Here is an 18,913-nt window from a genome sequence, read left to right on the forward strand (position 1 = left end):
TAAAAAAATTGAATTAAGCCAAACAATCTAGAATTAACACTTAATTTTTTTTCTTTGTTTTAGTGCAAAAAATAACATCAAATTATGAAATATTTACATTTACAAACTCTCCTGTAACACTAAAATGTGAATAACCTGAACAAATATGAACAACCTGAAATGTCTAAAGAAAATTAAGCACAATTTAACATTTTTTCTGCCTGTTCCTCAGTGTTTAGTGTCTTTGTAGATCTGATCCATAATGCAATGGACAAATGAGAAGTTGAAGAATATATTGTTAAAATTGCACTAAAGTTTCTTACATTTTTTTAATTTAAATTTAATTTTTTTCAGTTTTTGTTTTTTTTTTTTTTTTTGGATAGTTTATAAAAGTAGTATTTTCATAGTTTAATGTTTTTTGCTTTTTTTTTTTTTTTTTTTTTTTTTTTTTTACACTAAAACAAAGACAAAATTTGGAGTTGTCATTATTTATAGGTTATGTTTATTATTTTTCTGGTCCGGCCCACTGCAGATCAAATTTAGCTGAATATGGCCCCTGAACTAAAATGAGTTTGACACCCCTGTTATACAGGGTTTTTTCCCCTAAAAGTGTGGTAATCAAACACGGTTATCAAGATAATTAGAATTTAAACGGTAATACTAACCGTCTGCAATTTTACCGCGGTTTATCGTTATACCGGTAATCGTTACATCCCTAGTTTTGACGAAGAGTTACATATGTGGTTATGTGTGTGTGAATGTTTTTTAGTTTATTTTGTGTTTTTTTTTTTTTTTTTTTTTAAATTATGTACGTATGTAAAGTTGTTAGTGTTGTTATATTGAAAAACCTTAAATAAAATTATATATACAGTCACGGAAAGAAATTATTAGACCACCCCTTGTTTTCTTCAATTTCTTGTTCATTTTAATGCCTGGTACGACTAAAGGTACATTTGTTTGGACAAATATAAAGATAACAACAAAATATCTCATAAGAGTTTAATTTCAGAGCTGATATCTATCCATGTTACATGTTTTCTTGATAAAAACCAAAATCACTTCAGTTCTTCCATCGATATCTATGGCATTGTACTGACAAAAACAGTGCTTTTAGGCATTCCATGTTTCTTTTCTGTCTGTTTTCGTCACATGATACACACAGGAGTTACTAGAAATGCAGAATCATTGTTTTTGATGAGTTTTGACGGTCTAATAATTTTTTCCGCGACTGTATATATGTATATGTCTTCCTGAGACCCAGCAATGCATTTTTGTCATATGTACAGGGTGGGGAAGCAAAATTTACAATGAACATTTAGTTGTTTTTTCTCAGCAGGCACTACGTCAATTGTTTTGAAACCAAACATATATTAATGTCATAATCATACCTAACTATTATCCATACCTTTTCACAAACTTTTGCCCATATGAGTAATCAGGAAAGCAAACGTCAAAGAGTGTGTGATTTGCTGAATGCACTCACACCAAAGGAGATTTCAAAAATAGTTGGAGTGTCCATAAAGACTGTTTATAATGGAAGAGAGAATGACTATGAGCAAAACTATTACCAGAAAGTCTGGAAGATACTATTAAAGAAGAATGGGAGAAGTTGTCACCTGAATATTTGAGGAACACTTGCGCAAGTTTCAGGAAGCGTGTGAAGGCAGTTATTGAGAAAAAGGAGGACACATAGAATAAAAACATTTTCTATTATGTACATTTTCTTGTGGCAAATAAATTCTCTTCTGACTTTCAATAAACTAATTGGTCATACACTGTCTTTCAATCCCTGCCTCAAAATATTGTAAATTTTGCTTCTCCACCCTGTATAACTGTAAATACATGTTTCTTTGCTTCTAAAATTAAACACACGGTGTCCAGCTGCGTGAACATTTTTGTAACTCCATGAAAAATAGATTAATAAAAAAATCAATCGCACTGATGTTTTTTTCATGCCTAAAGATGAACTAGGAATACACTCCAGAAAAAAAAAAATCTTGATTAAAGTCCTCATAATTCATGCATGAAAGGGTTAAAGTAAAGCTGTGAAACTCTTGTCCACTACAGGTGGGGAAGCAAAATTTACAATATTTTGAGGCAGGGGTTGAAAGACAGTGTATGACCAATTAGTTTATTGAAAGTCATGAGAATTTATTTGCCACAAGAAATGTACATAATAGAAAATGTTTTTATTCTATGTGTCCTCCTTCTTTCTCAATAACTGCCTTCACACACTTCCTGAAACTTGTGCAAGTGTTCCTCAATATTTGGGTGACAACTTCTCCCATTCTTCTTTAATAGTATCTTCCAGACTTTCTGGTAATAGTTTTGCTCATAGTCATTCTCTTCTTTCCATTATAAACAGTCTTTATGGACACTCCAACTATTTTTGAAATCTCCTTTGGTGTGACGAGTGCATTCAGCAAATCACACACTCTTTGACGTTTGCTTTCCTGATTACTCATATGGGCAAAAGTTTGTGAAAAGGTATGGATAATAGTGTTAGGTATGATTATGACATCAATATATGTTTGGTTTCAAAACAATTGACGTAGTGCCTGCTGAGAAAAAACAACTAAATGTTCATTGTAAATTTTGCTTCCCCACCCTGTACTACGTGAAAACTATTAAATAAAAACATTTTTAAAGCTCCTAACCTTATGTTTTCTCACATTTTAACATACCTGTATGCAGTGGCGCAGAAAGGGTCCCCAAAAATAATAAATAAATAAATAAGTAAATATGTATGTATAATATATAAAAAAAAAAAAAAAAAAAAAATAATATATATTATTATATATATATATATATATATATATAATATATATACACACACACACAGGTGGGGGAGGGGCAATTTGGACTCAGGGGGCCCCTTCAGAGAATTTGAGACAGCTACTTGTTACTGCAACTTCTCACTGTCGCTATGTAGTGAACTTCTTTTTCTTTCTTTCTTCAGACTGTTTGTGTCCAGTCTGTTGGTCCTTTGAGGGCCCCTGGCTTAGGGGCCCCAAGCAGCTGCCTGCCTTGCCTAATGGCAAGCTGCACCACTGCCTGTATGCTGATAATATGCCAAAAAAACAAACAAACAAAAAAAAAACAAGCAACTTTTGTTTTAAAAAACAAACAAAACAAAACTGTTTATTTCAGTCTAGTAACGATTATCAATTTTTTACCCTCAAACATGTTACTGCAGATCAGGTTTATCTAGAAGAGCAAAATTACAGTCATGGTATGGATTACAGTGTATGGGATGATGCACAAAATAACAAATCCATAAATATACAAGAAAACCCCTTTGATCAGCTGTCCACTGTAGTGACCACTATGCATGAAAGGGTTAAAAAAGAAAAAAAAATCCACTGAAAAGGACATTAAATTCTAATAAAAATGTATCTGAAAAACTGTTGCAGTGTGCTGTTTTCAATTAGGGCAATTATTTAATCAGGGTTTCTCCAGGTATTAGCAAATTTAATGCTAATTTAATGCCACTTTAAACAAATTGAATGCCCATGTCCAACTGCAGATACAGTTTTATATATAATCTTATTTCAGTTTACCGTCGACAGGCTTTAACCAGGTTCTGAATAGTTCCTCCTCTAATCACTTGTGCTGAAACTTGCATTTTTCCAACATTTGCTAATATTCCCTCCGCTCTTTCGCCACAGCATGAACACGCTCACAGCACGTTGTATTCCAAGCATCTGGGTTGTGACTTCATTTTCATCTCATTTTAATTTCACCTTTATTTAACCAGGAAGTCCCATTGAGATGAGGAATCTCTTTTGTATCGGCCATAAACAGTAGATAACACTGGTCAACAACAAATTTATTGTTTTAGTTTTTTGAGCTGATTTAGGATAATTTTGGTGTGCTGAATCCAAAAATCACATTACTTTTGCTCAATCGGGTCAACTTTCTGAACTATGCTACATATTGGCTTTTTAACATTTTGCTTACATTTGGGCATTTTCACATCATATGATACAAAATTCTTTCCTATTTCTTAAAATAAACGAGTTCTGAAGATTTGACTTTTGCCAATTTGATTAATGTTTTTTTTTAATATTACAGGTGAATGAAATGGCTTCAACTAGATCTTGCAAAAATAAGCCTGACGTATTCTGCTACATCTGCGGTGAATACACCATTGTACCTAACAGGAATCCTGTTAGAAAATTATTTTTTTATCATTATAACCAATTAACTATAATAATATCTTATTTTATGCGTACTTCTGTGTTATAACTAGATTTTCATTTACTCAGATAATGTTCTATATTTTGATATTATAGTGGATTTATACATCCTTTTAAATGCACAAACTGAAAAGACATTTTTAAGTTTTGCTCCAAATTATTCCACAGTTGTTCATGTTATTCCGATTTTGAGATTGTACTTTTTTCACTGATATTATTTCACTGGTCTGGCCCACTTCAGATCTTCTTTTTACCTCCGCTAGGAGGTATTGTGATTACTTTGCTTTGTGTGTTTGTTTGTTTGCGTGTTTGTTTGTTTATTTGTTAGCAACTTTACAAGAAAACTATTACAACCATTTTTACCAAATTTTACCCAAAGTTCAAGGTCACAGCCAGGTCACAAAATCTCAGATTTTCCTATCTCTCATTACACTGGTCAACAACAAATTTATTTTTTAGTTTTTTTATATTGATTTAGGATAATTTTGGTGTGCTGAATCCAAAAATCACATTAATTTTGCTCAATCAGGTCAACTTTCTGAACTATGCTACATATTGGCTTTTTAACATTTTTGCTTACATTTATGGGCATTTTCACATCATATGATACAAAATTCTTTCCTATTTCTTGCAATAAGCGAGTTCTGAAGACTTTACTTTTGCCAATTTATGATTAATGTTTTTTTTTTTAATATTACAGGTGAATGAAATGGCTTCGACTACAAGATCTTGCAAAAATAAGCCTGACGTATTCTGCTACATCTGCAGTGAATACACCATTGTACCTAACAGGAATCAAGTCACAAGTTTCATAAAGTGTGCTTACCAATCTTATTTTGGTATTAATTATTATATTTTGTGAGAAGATCAAATTTTTCAAAATCAATGAGCAAAAAAACCTGACCTGATTGAGAAAAACATGTCATTTTTGGATTTAGCGGTGCAAAATGGTCCTAATTCAGTTGAAAAAACCTAGACAACTTGCAAAAAACATTTTTTTGTAACCCAGTGTAATTAAAGGGTTCCGCCTGTCAATCATCACACTGTACTTCAAATCAAAATTATTCAACGTTTACGTCACAGTGTCAACATGCGGCCCGGGGACCAAAACCGGCCCACCAAAGGGTCCAATCTGGCCTGTGGGATGAAATTGTAAAAATGCAAAAATTACACTGAAGATATTAACACTCAATGGTGTTAAAATCATTTTAGGTCAATTCAATCGAAAGTGGATATGACCAGTAGAATACTATCATAATAACCTATAAATAATGAAAACTGCAAATATTCCTCTTTGTTTTAGTGTAAAAAAATTAAAATTACACATAAATGGGTACATTTACAGACTGCCTTTTACAAAAATGTCTGAAATGTGGAATTTTAACAACATTCTGCCTGTTACTATTTTTTGTGTGTATTTGTAGATCCACTGTGATCTGTAAGTTGTGATGCACATGTATAAAAGATAAATTAAGGTGCAATATTATTAATATTGCACTTATTTTTTGTAAGACTTTCAGGTTGTTCATATTTGTTCATGTTATGCTCAAGTACAGTTCGCAGAAGTAAACATTCTCATTCCATAATTTCACTTTTTTCACTCAAAAACATACAGAAAACTTTGGAGTTGACATTATTTATAAGTTCTTATCCTATTATTTGTATTATTTTACTGGTGCAGCCCAGTTTGTATCATATTAGACTGTATATGACCCCTGAACTATAGTGAGTTTGACACCCCTGGTTTACATAATCAAAATAAACCGTAAACAACAATGCTTTTTTTCCCCCATCAAGTGTATTTAATTTTTTAATGCCTCTGGATATCAAATTTAATGCTTTTTAATGCAATTTAAGGCCTTAATTTTCCTCAAAATCTATTTAATGACTTTTATGCTTTTCAATGACCCACAGAAACCCTGTTGATGTAAAATGGTGAAAATGTGTACTTACTGGGTCTCAGGAGGATATATTCATTTATAAAAGAAAGAGTTCTCCCATTTTAGGAATCAACCCGAAGGAGAGATAACAGTTTTTTTTGTCCTCACCACAGCTGTAGCGGTGCTGGCTCCCAGTGAGGCCAGCTGAGCATCATAGACAGCATCACAAAAGCCATGATCCTGAAGGAAAACAGCAAATGGGAGAAAGATAAAGGTTGACAGGGAGATACAGACAAAGAGCGTCACATGGGGGACAAGGAAATGAATCATCCTCAACTCTTTTATATTAACTTAATTTGAGTTCATCTGTTCAGTTTTTCCTTTGACCATTGTTCTTTTCTTTTTTTTTTTGCTCGAATAAAAAGATCCAACTCGTGCTTTGTACGAGATTACAAGACGAAACTCAAATTGAATTTATTATATAAGGATATAAAGATAAATTAACTCATGACTCTTTGATGAATTCACTTGTGAGTTGAGGATTTCTTTACCCTTTATCGAGCAAATTACTATTTTTGGTTATTTCCGCACACATTAAAAGACAGTGACAGTAATAGTTACAGTGACTCAACAATCTCAGGTCCAATGTGGTCTACAGGGTCTATAAGGTCCGAACATTAAATTCTGAAAATATTTACATTTATAAACCATCAAAAGAAAAATAGATGTGACAAAGCTGAAAAAACTGACATTTCTCAAGAAAAATGAGTGTAATTTTAATAATATTATGCCTCATACATTTACATTAGGGATCTGTAAAGGCACAAAACTTCAAGGAACCGGCAGAATATTGTTAAAATTGCACTTAAGTTTCAGGTTATTCACATTTTATTCTTAAAGGATAGTTTATTCACGTAAATGTTTTGATAATTTCAGGGGCCACATTCACCCAAATCAATCTCAAGTGGGTTGGATCGATAAAATAACAGCATAATAACCTATAGATAATAACAACTCCGAGTTTTATCTTTGTTTTAGTGCAAAAAAAACATTAAATTCTGAAATATTTACATTTATAAACCAAAAGAAAAAAGACTGACTAAGCTGAAAAAAACTGACATTTCTCAAGAAAAATGAGTGTAATTTTAATAATGTTATGCCTCATACATTTACATTAGGGATCTGTAAAGGCACAAAACTTCAAGGAACCGGCAGAATATTGTTAAAATTGCACTTAAGTTTCAGGTTATTCACATTTTATTCTTAAAGGATAGTTTATTCACGTAAATGTTTTGATAATTTCAGGGGCCACATTCACCCAAAAACAATCTCAAGTGGGTTGGATCGATAAAATAACATAATATCTATAGATAATACAACTCTGAGTTTATCTTTGTTTTAGTGCAAAAAAGAACATTAAATTCTGAAAATATTTACATTTATAAACCATCAAAAGAAAAAAGACGCGACTAAGCTGAAAAAAACTGACATTTCTCAAGAAAAATATGTGCAATTTTAATAATATTATGCCTCATACATTTACATTAGGGATCTGTAAAGGCACAAAACTTCAAGGAACCGGCAGAATATTGTTAAAATTGCACTTAAGTTTCAGGTTATTCACATTTTATTCTTAAAGGATAGTTATTCACGTAAATGTTTTGATAATTTCAGGGGCCACATTCACCCAAATCAATCTCAAGTGGGTTGGATCGATAAAATAACAGCATAATAATCTATAGATAATAACAACTCTGAGTTTTATCTTTGTTTTAGTGCAAAAAAAGAACATTAAATTCTGAAAATATTTACATTTATAACCAAAAGAAAAAAGACGCGACTAAGCTGAAAAAACTGACATTTCTCAAGAAAAATGAGTGTAATTTTAATAATGTTATGCCTCATACATTTACATTAGGGATCTGTAAAGGCACAAAACTTCAAGGAACCGGCAGAATATTGTTAAAATTGCACTTAAGTTTCAGGTTATTCACATTTTATTCTTAAAGGATAGTTTATTCACGTAAATGTTTTGATAATTTCAGGGGCCACATTCACCCAAAAACAATCTCAAGTGGGTTGGATCGATAAAATGATAACATAATCTATAGATAATAACAACTCTGAGTTTTATCTTTGTTTCAGTGCAAAAAAGAACATTAAATTCTGAAATATTTACATTTATAAACCATCAAAAGAAAAAAGACGCGACTAAGCTGAAAAAAACTGACATTTCTCAAGAAAAATATGTGCAATTTTAATAATATTATGCCTCATACATTTACATTAGGGATCTGTAAAGGCACAAAACTTCAAAACCGGCAGAATATTGTTAAAATTGCACTTAAGTTTCAGGTTATTCACATTTTATTCTTAAAGGATAGTTTATTCACGTAAATGTTTTGATAATTTCAGGGGCCACATTCACCCAAATCAATCTCAAGTGGGTTGGATCGATAATAATACATAATAACCTATAGATAATAACAACTCTGAGTTTTATCTTTGTTTCAGTGCAAAAAAGAACATTAAATTCTGAAAATTTTACATTTATAAACCATCAAAAGAAAAAGACTCGACTAAGCTAAAAAAACTGACATTTCTACAGGGTCTATAAGGTCCAATGTGGTCTACAGGGTCTATAAGGTCCAATGTGGTCTACAGGGTCTGTAAGGTCAGTACCAGCTTGTACTTAAAAGGGTACAAATACTTGTCGCTGGGGGTGTACTTTTTTGAGAGACATTTCTGTACCCTTTCGAAATGGTCAATTTTTATACCTTAAGTACTTTGCATAGAAAGAAATCTTGCATAGTTGATAAAGCCATGATGTTTAAAGTTTGAACCGGTGGCCTAATTGAGAAAAAAAAAAAAAAAAACGGCATAGGCAAGCTATGACATCAAAACATGGATGTGTGAATGAAAACTTGATAAAACAGAGATTATGGCGATAATCAGAGGTTCTAATAAGCTAAATAAATTATCAGCCCTTTCATGCGTACTGGTCACTACAGTGGACAGCTATTCAAAGGTATTCTTTTGTGTGTCATGGATTTTATTGTTTTAGTTCCGTATCAGCCGACACAGTGGACGCTTATGCATCATCCCATACACTACAATTTATTATTGCTGTTCTTGATCTGCAGTAACATGTTTGAGTGTAAATCAATTCCTTGATATTGCTATGAGACTGTAATTAACCCTTTCATGCACGAATTATGAGAACCTTAATCAAAATTTTTTTCCTGAGTGTTTTTATTCCTCTTTAGGCATGAAAAAACAATGCAATTGCAAATTTTCCTCTGAAAAATAATAATAAAAAAAAAAAAAAAAAAAAATATATTTTTTTAAATTAAAAATATATTAAAAAAACATAACGAAAAAAAAATCTTATGAACCTATATTCATGAAGTTGCACAGAACATGTATTACTGATAAATTGTGTGAAAACTTTGGGAGGGTTTGTGATTCTGGGGGTTTATGCTCTGGAGAGATCTACATAATGTTACCAATTCATGTCAGAAACGACATGTAGTGTCTTAAAACTTTAATAAAGATATGTGTAAAAAAAAACAAAAACAAAAAAAAAAAACAAAACGAAAAGAACAACAAAATCCATGAATATACAAGAGAACAGCTGTAGAATAGCTATGACTATTGACTATTTGACTATTGACTATTAACTAATATTGATTCATGTATGAAAGAGTTAGGCTATCATTGAGCTAATTGGGCTATTAAATTAAAACACAAATTATTATTAACCCTTTCATGCATGAATTATGAGAACCTTAATCAAGATTTTTTTTCCTGAGTGTTTTTATTCCTCTTTAGGCATGAAAAAAAAAACAATGTGATTGAATTTTTTTTTTTTTTAATCACCTGCTTTTCATGGAGTTACAAAATGTCCACTCAGCTACACCATGAATTTTATTCTTGAAGCAAAGAAACATGTATTTAAAACCCAATATCATACAGTGATATGAAAACAGTGAAATGAAACCATGTTTAATGCAGCTAATCTGATGTTTTCTCACATTTTAACACATTCTAATACTAGTTATTACTCACCTCATGGAGATAATATGCAAAAAATAAATATTAACAATTGATTTCCACTCAAGAACCAATCAAGAACAGCAAAGTCACAGTAATGGCATGAATTGCAATTTATGAGATGATGCATAAGTGTCCACTGTGTTGGTTGATATGGAACTAAAACCTAAACCCTGAATATACAAGAGACAGCTGGAGAAGAACTGTCCACTGTAGTGACCACTATGCATGAAAGGGTTAAATATAATATAGCGCAATTACAGTACAATATATAATAAATAATGCGCTAAGCCTAATATTTGAACTATAATTATGCCTACTGTTCAGTTCTCCTAGCCTATAGCCTATCCTCATGGTCTACACACATTTTTTACTGCTGCAGGGTACCTTATAGTACAAATTTGTACTTTACATAACTTTGGACCCTTTTTCATAGTCTAAAGGTGCAATTCTGGCCTCCGTGTTGAGCCACATTATGTAATAAATTCCCATTATGTAATAAAAGTTCAAAATGTAATAAGAATGTCATGTCACTTGTAATAAAGCCGCATTATGTAATAAACTGACGCATTTTGTAATAAACTACGTCAACGCATTATGTAGTAAATTTTTTCACATTATGTAGTAACTTATTACAATTTGAGAAATTTAACAAAATGCACTTGACACATTTTTATTAAAAAAAAAAAAAGTAATAACATGGTTCATTTGTAATAACAATCCAAATTAATATAATTTCAGAGCAATTTAGAAGAAATTAGTCAAAGGAGCTACAGGTAATGGAATCAGAACTTTAACCACACAGTTTAAAGATTAATTTAGCACCTTACATTTTCCTGAAAATAAAATGTGTCAAGTGCATTTTGTAATAAACTTCTCAAATTGTAATATTTTACTACATAATGCGAAAAAACTTACTACATAATGCACTGAGGTAGTTTATTACAAATGCATCAGTTTATTACATAATGCGGCTTTATTACAAGATTGTGACATTCTTATTACATTTTGAACTTTGATTACATAATGGGAATTTATTACATAATATGGCTCGACAATGCCCAATACCCACAATGCAATGCGAAGATAAAAAAAGTGTGGTCATGACTAAAACTTAGTGATTTAATTCTATTCAACTTAAACTTTTTCGTACTTTCAACTATGTCTACAAATAGTAGAATATACTGAACATTTTCTAGTAACATCATAAAACTTACATCATTTAAGTGCATTGTAAATAAAGCATTTTAGTAAATACAAATTCCGGGCTTACAGTGATGGTCTACACACATTTTTTACTGCTGCAGGGTACCTTATAGTACAAATTTGTACTTTACATAACTTTGGACCCTTTTTCATAGTCTAAAGGTGCAGTTCTGGCCTCCTTGTTGTGCCGCATTATGTAATAAATTCCCATTATGTAATAAAAGTTCAAAATGTAATAAGAATGTCATGTCATCTTGTAATAAAGCCGCATTATGTAATAAACTGACGCATTTTGTAATAAACTACGTCAACGCATTATGTAGTAAATTTTTTCACATTATGTAGGAAGTTATTACAATTTGAGAAATTTATTACAAAATGCACTTGACACATTTTTATTAAAAAAATGTAATAACATGGTTCATGATGTAATAACAATCCAAATTAATATGATTTCAGTGCAATTTAGAAGAAATTAGCCACAGGAGCTACAGGTAATGGAATCAGAACTTTAACCACACAGTTTAAAGATTAATTTAGCACCTTACATTTTCCTGTAAATAAAAATGTGTCAAGTGCATTTTGTAATAAATTTCTCAAATTGTAATATTTTACTACATAATGCGAAAAAATTACTACATAATGCACTGAGGTAGTTTATTACAAAATGCATCAGTTTATTACATAATGCGGCTTTATTACAAGATGACGTGACATTCTTATTACATTTTGAACTTTGATTACATAATGGGAATTTATTACTTACTTACTTAACAATGCCCAATAGCCACAATGCAATGCGAAGATAAAAAAGTGTGTCATGACTAAAACTTAGTGATTTAATTCCATTCAACTAAAACTTTCAACTATGTCTACAAATTAGTAGAATATACTGAACATTTTCTAGTAACATCATAAAACTTACATCATTTAAGTGCATTGTAATTAAAGCATTTTAGTAAATACAAATTCCGGGCTTACAGTGATGGTCTACACACATTTTTTACTGCTGCAGGGTACCTTATAGTACAAATTTGTACTTTACATAACTTTGGACCCTTTTTCATAGTCTAAAGGTGCAGTTCTGGCCTCCAAAAGACCAATATTGTACTTTTGAGAGAACATTCTTAAAAAACGTACTTACAGGTACATAAATGCTCTGATCTCGTACCTCTATTTTGAGAGTGTATTCACAACTGACATCCAACTGTACTGCGGTAGGCTCATAAGGCCACACCTAAAGACAAAGCTACTTAAAGTCTTGATACTTCCTCTGTTTTTCCTACTCTGCTGGATGCCACTAGCGACATTTAATGGCTGCACCGACTCCCACTTAGCTGCCAATCACCGCTCACTGCCACTGTCAATCACACCACCTTGCAAGCTTTAGCTGTCAACCTCTTGTTTTCTCTCGCCCTTTTCGTCTGGAAAAAAATGGAGTTTAACAAGGTCTTCAGTCGGTTCATGAAAAAAACATCAAAAAATCTCTGCAGGTTACCCTGACTTTCTTATAGTGGCCACTCACAGAAGTTAAAAAGGGTGCTGGGTGTAGGAGGCAGATAAAGTGAATAAAAAGAGAAAAAATGGCCCCTGATTAATGTTAAAAGGCTGTTAAGGGCTTCGCTTCCCAAATCACTACTTGGACCTTCTGGAGAGCTCCAATAAAGCAGCCTAAGAGCACTTAATAATTAGTTAAAGGAGCAGGCTCATCCTGCTCCGACGATCAATAGGCATTAGTGAGACCCATCAGAGAAGGACATGAGGAGCGATCCTGAGCATGATGGGCTAACACTGACACGTAGACCCGACTAAATTGGGCAAATGGGAGGGGAAGCCTGATCTGTGGATTTGCTTGTCAAACACCAATTAATTGAATCGAACATATCTCCTCTTCCTTTCCTCTTCCTATTTCTCTCTCGCTGGAATACAAACATCTTCTGTCTTTACAAAGGACGGCGTTTTAGAACCGAGATTAAATAATTAATCAGACTGATCAAACATAATGTTCCTTTAACTGTATGTAGAGAACATACAGGGTGGGGAAGCAAAATTTACAACGAACATTTAGTTGTTTTTTCTCAGCAGGCACTACGTCAATTGTTTTGAAACCAAACATATATTGATGTCATAATCATACCTAACACTATTATCCATACCTTTCAGAAACTTTTGCCCATGAGTAATCAGGAAAGCAAACGTCAAAGAGTGTGTGATTTGCTGAATGCACTCGTCACACCAAAGGAGTGGACATTTAACATTAACATTTTAATATTAAAGGATGGTTTGTGAATGTAAATATTTCATAATTTAATGACATTTTTTTGCACTTAAAACAAAAAAGAATTAGTCGGTTTTTCATTTCTAGTTGGTTCTGTTGCTCTACTTTGGATCTTTTGGTCTGAATGTAAACCTGGACTAAACCCCTAAAGACCCAGGCCTACTTTGGTGCAGTTTCAGAATGATTATTTTCTCTATATTTAACATTTCTTAAGTGATTTATCACCATTTATTATAAAATAATCTTTTGTATTTTGCATTATTCCTGTAAAAACATGTATTTTCCAATATTTAACCCTTTCATGCATGAATTGTGAGAACCTTAGTCAAGATTTCTTTCTTCAGTGTTTTTATTCCTCCTTAGGCATGAAAAAAACAATGCAATCGAGTTTTTTTTTCCTATGGAGTTACAAAAATATCCATGCATTTAATTTCTGAAGTCAAGAAACATATGTTTAAAACCCAATATCAGAAAGTGATATGAAAACAATGAAATAAAAACATTTTTAATGCTGCTAATCTGATGTCTTCTCACATTTTAACATATTCTAATGCCAGTAATTACTCATTTCATGGAGATAATATGCAAAAAAAAACTTCTTGTCTAACAAATAACAATTGATTTACAGGGTGGGGAAGCAAAATTTACAATGAATATTTAGTTGTTTTTTCAGCAGGCACAACATCAATTGTTTTGAAACCAAACATATATTGATGTCATAATCATACCTAACACTATTATCCATACCTTTGCAGAAACTTTTGCCCATATGAGTAATCAGGAAAGCAAACGTCAAAGAGTGTGTTTTGCTGAATGCACTCGTCACACCGAAGCAGATTTCAAAAATAGTTGGAGTGTCCATAAAGACTGTTTATAATGGAAAGAAGAGAATGACTATGAGCAAAACTATTACCAGAAAGTCTGGAAGTGGAGGAGCAACAAAAAACGTACCAAAGCTTTTATTAAAGCTCTCAAATCCAAAATCCTAAAGGATCCAACCAAATCCATGAGAAAAATGGCAATTGAACTTGAGGTATATATATTGTGGTGGAAAAATTTACTTTTTATATTTTATACTCTTTTAATATGTTATACTGTTAAGTGCATGCTGAGTCATTGTTATGTGTGATGTTGACCACTCTGTAGCAACCCCGACTTAGGGACGAAGTTCTTACCTTGAGTTAAAACCCAAACACCTAAATGTCTGAATGTGTAGATAGAGGATGGCGCCTGTACTTCAGATAGGATCCAAGCAAGGTTAGAGTGAAGAGGTCATCATGACCTCTTCACGGAGCAGAGAAGGAGTAGTATGGGTGGTACGATGTACGTAAGGAATGACATCATAGTTTGAGGGGGTTGGATTTGGTTCTATAAATCTTTAGTTTTCTCTTGTTTAATCAGACTTCACTTACAGAGCTTTGTCTGTGATTGATTTCTCAATAAATGCATTTATTATTTTAACTCTAACTTTCTCCCTTTTTCTTTGTGTGGGTTATCAGTTGAACGGTAAATTTCCACGACAATATACCTCAGGGGTCTCAACATGTGGCCCGGGGGCCAAATGTGGCACGCCAAAGGTTCCAATCCGGCCCCTGGGATGATATTGCAAAAATCCCACAGTCAAGGCTGTCAAACTCATTTTACTTAAGCTTCCATATGCAGACCAATAGGACCTACAGTAAAATAATAGCAGAATAACCTACAAAAAAAAATGATTCCATATTTTTCTGTTTAATGTGAAAAAAATATCACATTACGCCTATAAATAATGACTTCAAATTTTTTTGTCCTGTTTTAGTGCAAAAAATAACATTAAATTCTGAAAATATTTACATTTACAAACTGTCCTGTAACAATAAATGTGAATAAGCTGAACAAATATGAACAACCTGAACTGTCTAAAGAAAATCGAGCACAATTTTAACTATTTTCTGCCTGTTACTCAGTGTTTAGTGTCTTTGTAGATCCGATCCATAATGCACATGTAGAAACGATAAGTTGAGGCATAATATTGTTAAAATTACACTTATTTTTCTTAGGAAATTTCAGTTTTTTCAGGTTATTCACATCTTTTTTGTTTGGATAGTTTATAAAAGTAAGTATTTTCATAATTTAATGGAGGTTTTTTTTTTTTTTTTTGCATTAAAGCAAAGACAAAAACATGGAGTTGTCATTATTTATCGGTTATTGTGTTATTATTTTTTGGTCCGGCCCACTTGAGATCAAATCGGGCTGAATGTGGCCCCTGGAAGACAATGAGTTTGAAACCCTGATATACCTCAATATATCAGCCTTTGACAAAACATGGAACCCATTCACAAACTATCTAAAGTCCACCCAGAACTCGTACCAAAGCAGTAACCAAAACCACAGCCATGTACAGGATCACATATCACCACACCACATCCAACCCATAACAAACATTTTTTAATTTATATCATCCACATTAACTTCATTCTTTCTCTCTACCTCCACATACAGAAAAACCAGGATCCCTGCTCCCCTTCATTCCCACCTACACTTCTTTCTTCACCTTTCTCCCCTCCCCTCATTCTCTCTTCAACCAAGCCCCCCCCCTTGCTTTTTTTTTTTTTCCTTTTTTTTGATTAGAAAGTAATATTTTATTGTTATCATTATCATCATGTTATCATTATTATCATATTGCTATTTACATTTCTGATCTTTTTTATTGTAATAGATGTTGTTTGTCAATACTCTGTCATTGTTGTTGTTTTTTGTTTGTTTTTATTTGAGTTTCCTTTTGTTTATGTGTTGTTGTTTTTCTGTCCACATTGTCTTGTTAACTATCACTAATAAAATATAAAAAAAAAAAAAAATCCTAAAGGATCCAACCAAATCCATGAGAAAATAGCAATTGAACTTGAGGTAGACAACAAGACCGTTAGAAATGCAGTAAAATATGATTTGAAGATTTAGATTCTCATGACTTTCAATAAACTAATTGGTCATACACTGTCTTTCAATCCCTGCCTCAAAATATTGTAAATTTTGCTTCCCCACCCTGTAAGATGTAATAAAAGATAAGTCAGTAAAAGCAGGGGTTTCCAAAGCAGGCTCGCGACCCCCCGGGGGTTGTGGGACGCCAACGGGGGGTCGTGAGATGAATTTCTAAATTCGCTTAATGTGACCCCCCCCCCCCGAAGTGAATGCGACAGATTAACCCATAAAGACCCAGAGCTACTTTTGTGTCAGTTCCCAAATTAATCTTTCTCTGTATTTAACCTTTATTTAAGTCAGTGTTTTTCAATCTTGGGGTTGGGATCCCACATGGGGTCGCCTGGAATTTCTACAGGGTGTCCCATAAGTCTCCATACATAGGAGACATAATACATTCCATACATTTATGGTTCTAACATGTATTTCTTTATATTTCTTCTTATAGTTCTTCAGCAGACACGCATTGAAATGTGTTCCCGACAAAATGGCAGTCATATAGAGCATATAATATAAATAAAAATGGTTTATGTCAAGAAACGTTTATTTTTCCTATGTGTTATAGGAAATGTTCAACTGATAACCCACACACAAAGAGGAGGAGAGAAAGTTAGAGTTAAAATAAATAAATGCATTTATTGAGAAGTCAATCACAGAGAAACTCTGTAAGTGAAGTCTGATTAAACAAGAGAAAACTAAAGATTATATAGAACCAAATCCAACCCCCTCAAACTATGATGTCATTCCTTACGTACATCGTACCACCCCATACTACTCCTTCTCTGCTCCGTGAAGAGGTCATGATGACCTCTTCACTCTAACCTTGCTTGGATCCTATCTGGAGTGCCGGCGCCATCCTCTATCTACACATTCAGACCTTTAGGTGTTTGGGTTTTAACTCAAGCAAGAATTCTTCCGTTCCTGGGTTGGGGTGGTGTACAGAGTGGTAAACATCACACATAATGAATAATGACTCCCAGCATTAAAAAGAATATGTACTAACAGTATAAAATATAAAGAGTATAAATATAAAAATGTAATTTTTTCCACCACACTATGTATGGAGACTTATGGGACCCCTGTAGTAATGATAAAATCTAAAAAAAAAAAAAAAAAAAAAAAAAAAAAAAAAAAAAGTACTAATAAAAAAAAAATATGGTGAGTTGAGAGAGACAATTCCAATCCTAAAAGACCTGACGAAACTCTGCAGCTGAAAACTGAAGCACTGTGCTCTGTTCATCTGTCAAATGTTCATTGTGGTCAGTTTCAGATGCTGCAGCTCTTTCATAATTATAGTGTCAGTTCTTATTTGTTCAGTATAATTGTCAGCCTTGTAAATCCAAGCTGGACTGACTGTACATATCCTGCTAAGGAAAATAAATTGAACTATGTCTAGGTTCTGCATGTTATGGTTGGTATGTTTTATGTTTGGATTTGTGTATAACTAACACCACTTTATATTCATGTAATTTCGTCCAAGTGAGTGTGGGTTGAATCTACGGGGGCACCTGTCATTTTCTTACTCTGTATTCATGTAATTTTTCATTGTTTTTTTTTTTTTTTTACTGGTACTGCAGGGGTGTCCAACTCATTTTTAGTCCGGGGCCATATTCAGCTAAATTTGATCTGAAGTGGGCCGGACCAGAAAAAATAATAACATAATAACCTAGAAATAATGACAACTCCAAGTTTTTGTCTTTGTTTAGTGTAAAAAACCCAAAACATAAATTATGAAAATACCTTACTTTTATAGCTATCCAAAAAGAAAAAAAAAAAAAAAAAACAAACCTGAAAAACTGAAATTTAAATTAAAAACGGTAAGAAACTTTAGTGCAGTTTTAACAATATTATTCCTCAACTTCTCCTTTCTTCATTTGCATTATGGATCAGATCTATGAAGACACTAACAACGCTGAGGAACAGGCAGAAAAAATGTTCAAATTGTGCTAATTTTCTTTAGACATTTCAGGGTGTTCATATTTGTTCAGGTTATCACAATTTCGTGTTACAGGATAGTTGGAAATGTAATATTTTCATAGTTAATGTTATTTTTGTTTACTAAAACAAAACAAAACAAAAAAAAGTTGTTAATACTAGTTTTTTTTTGGGCTTAATTCAAGACCTTTTTTTACTTAATTGAAGTTTTTTTGGCTTAATTGAAGATTTTTCTTTTAACTTAACTGCAGACTTTTTTTTTTTGCTTAATTCAAGATTTTTTTTCAACTTAATTGAAGATTTTTTTTGGCTTAATTGAAGATTTTTTTTTTAAACTAATTGAAGATTTTTTTTGGCTCTAGTTCAATATTTTTTTTGCTAAATTAGAGATTTTTTTTTAGCTTAATTGAAGATTTTTTTTTTATGTC

At 32.4% G+C, this 18,913-nt stretch overlaps 1 pseudogene; it reads right to left on the reverse strand.

Moving 5' to 3' along the window:
• LOC115424202 (protein tweety homolog 2-like) overlaps positions 1–18,913 on the reverse strand; it is a 105,101-nt pseudogene that overhangs the window by 9,865 nt on the left and 76,323 nt on the right.

Source organism: Sphaeramia orbicularis, chromosome 8, assembly GCF_902148855.1.
Source record: "Sphaeramia orbicularis chromosome 8, fSphaOr1.1, whole genome shotgun sequence".
In the NCBI taxonomy this organism is placed as follows: domain Eukaryota; kingdom Metazoa; phylum Chordata; class Actinopteri; order Kurtiformes; family Apogonidae; genus Sphaeramia; species Sphaeramia orbicularis.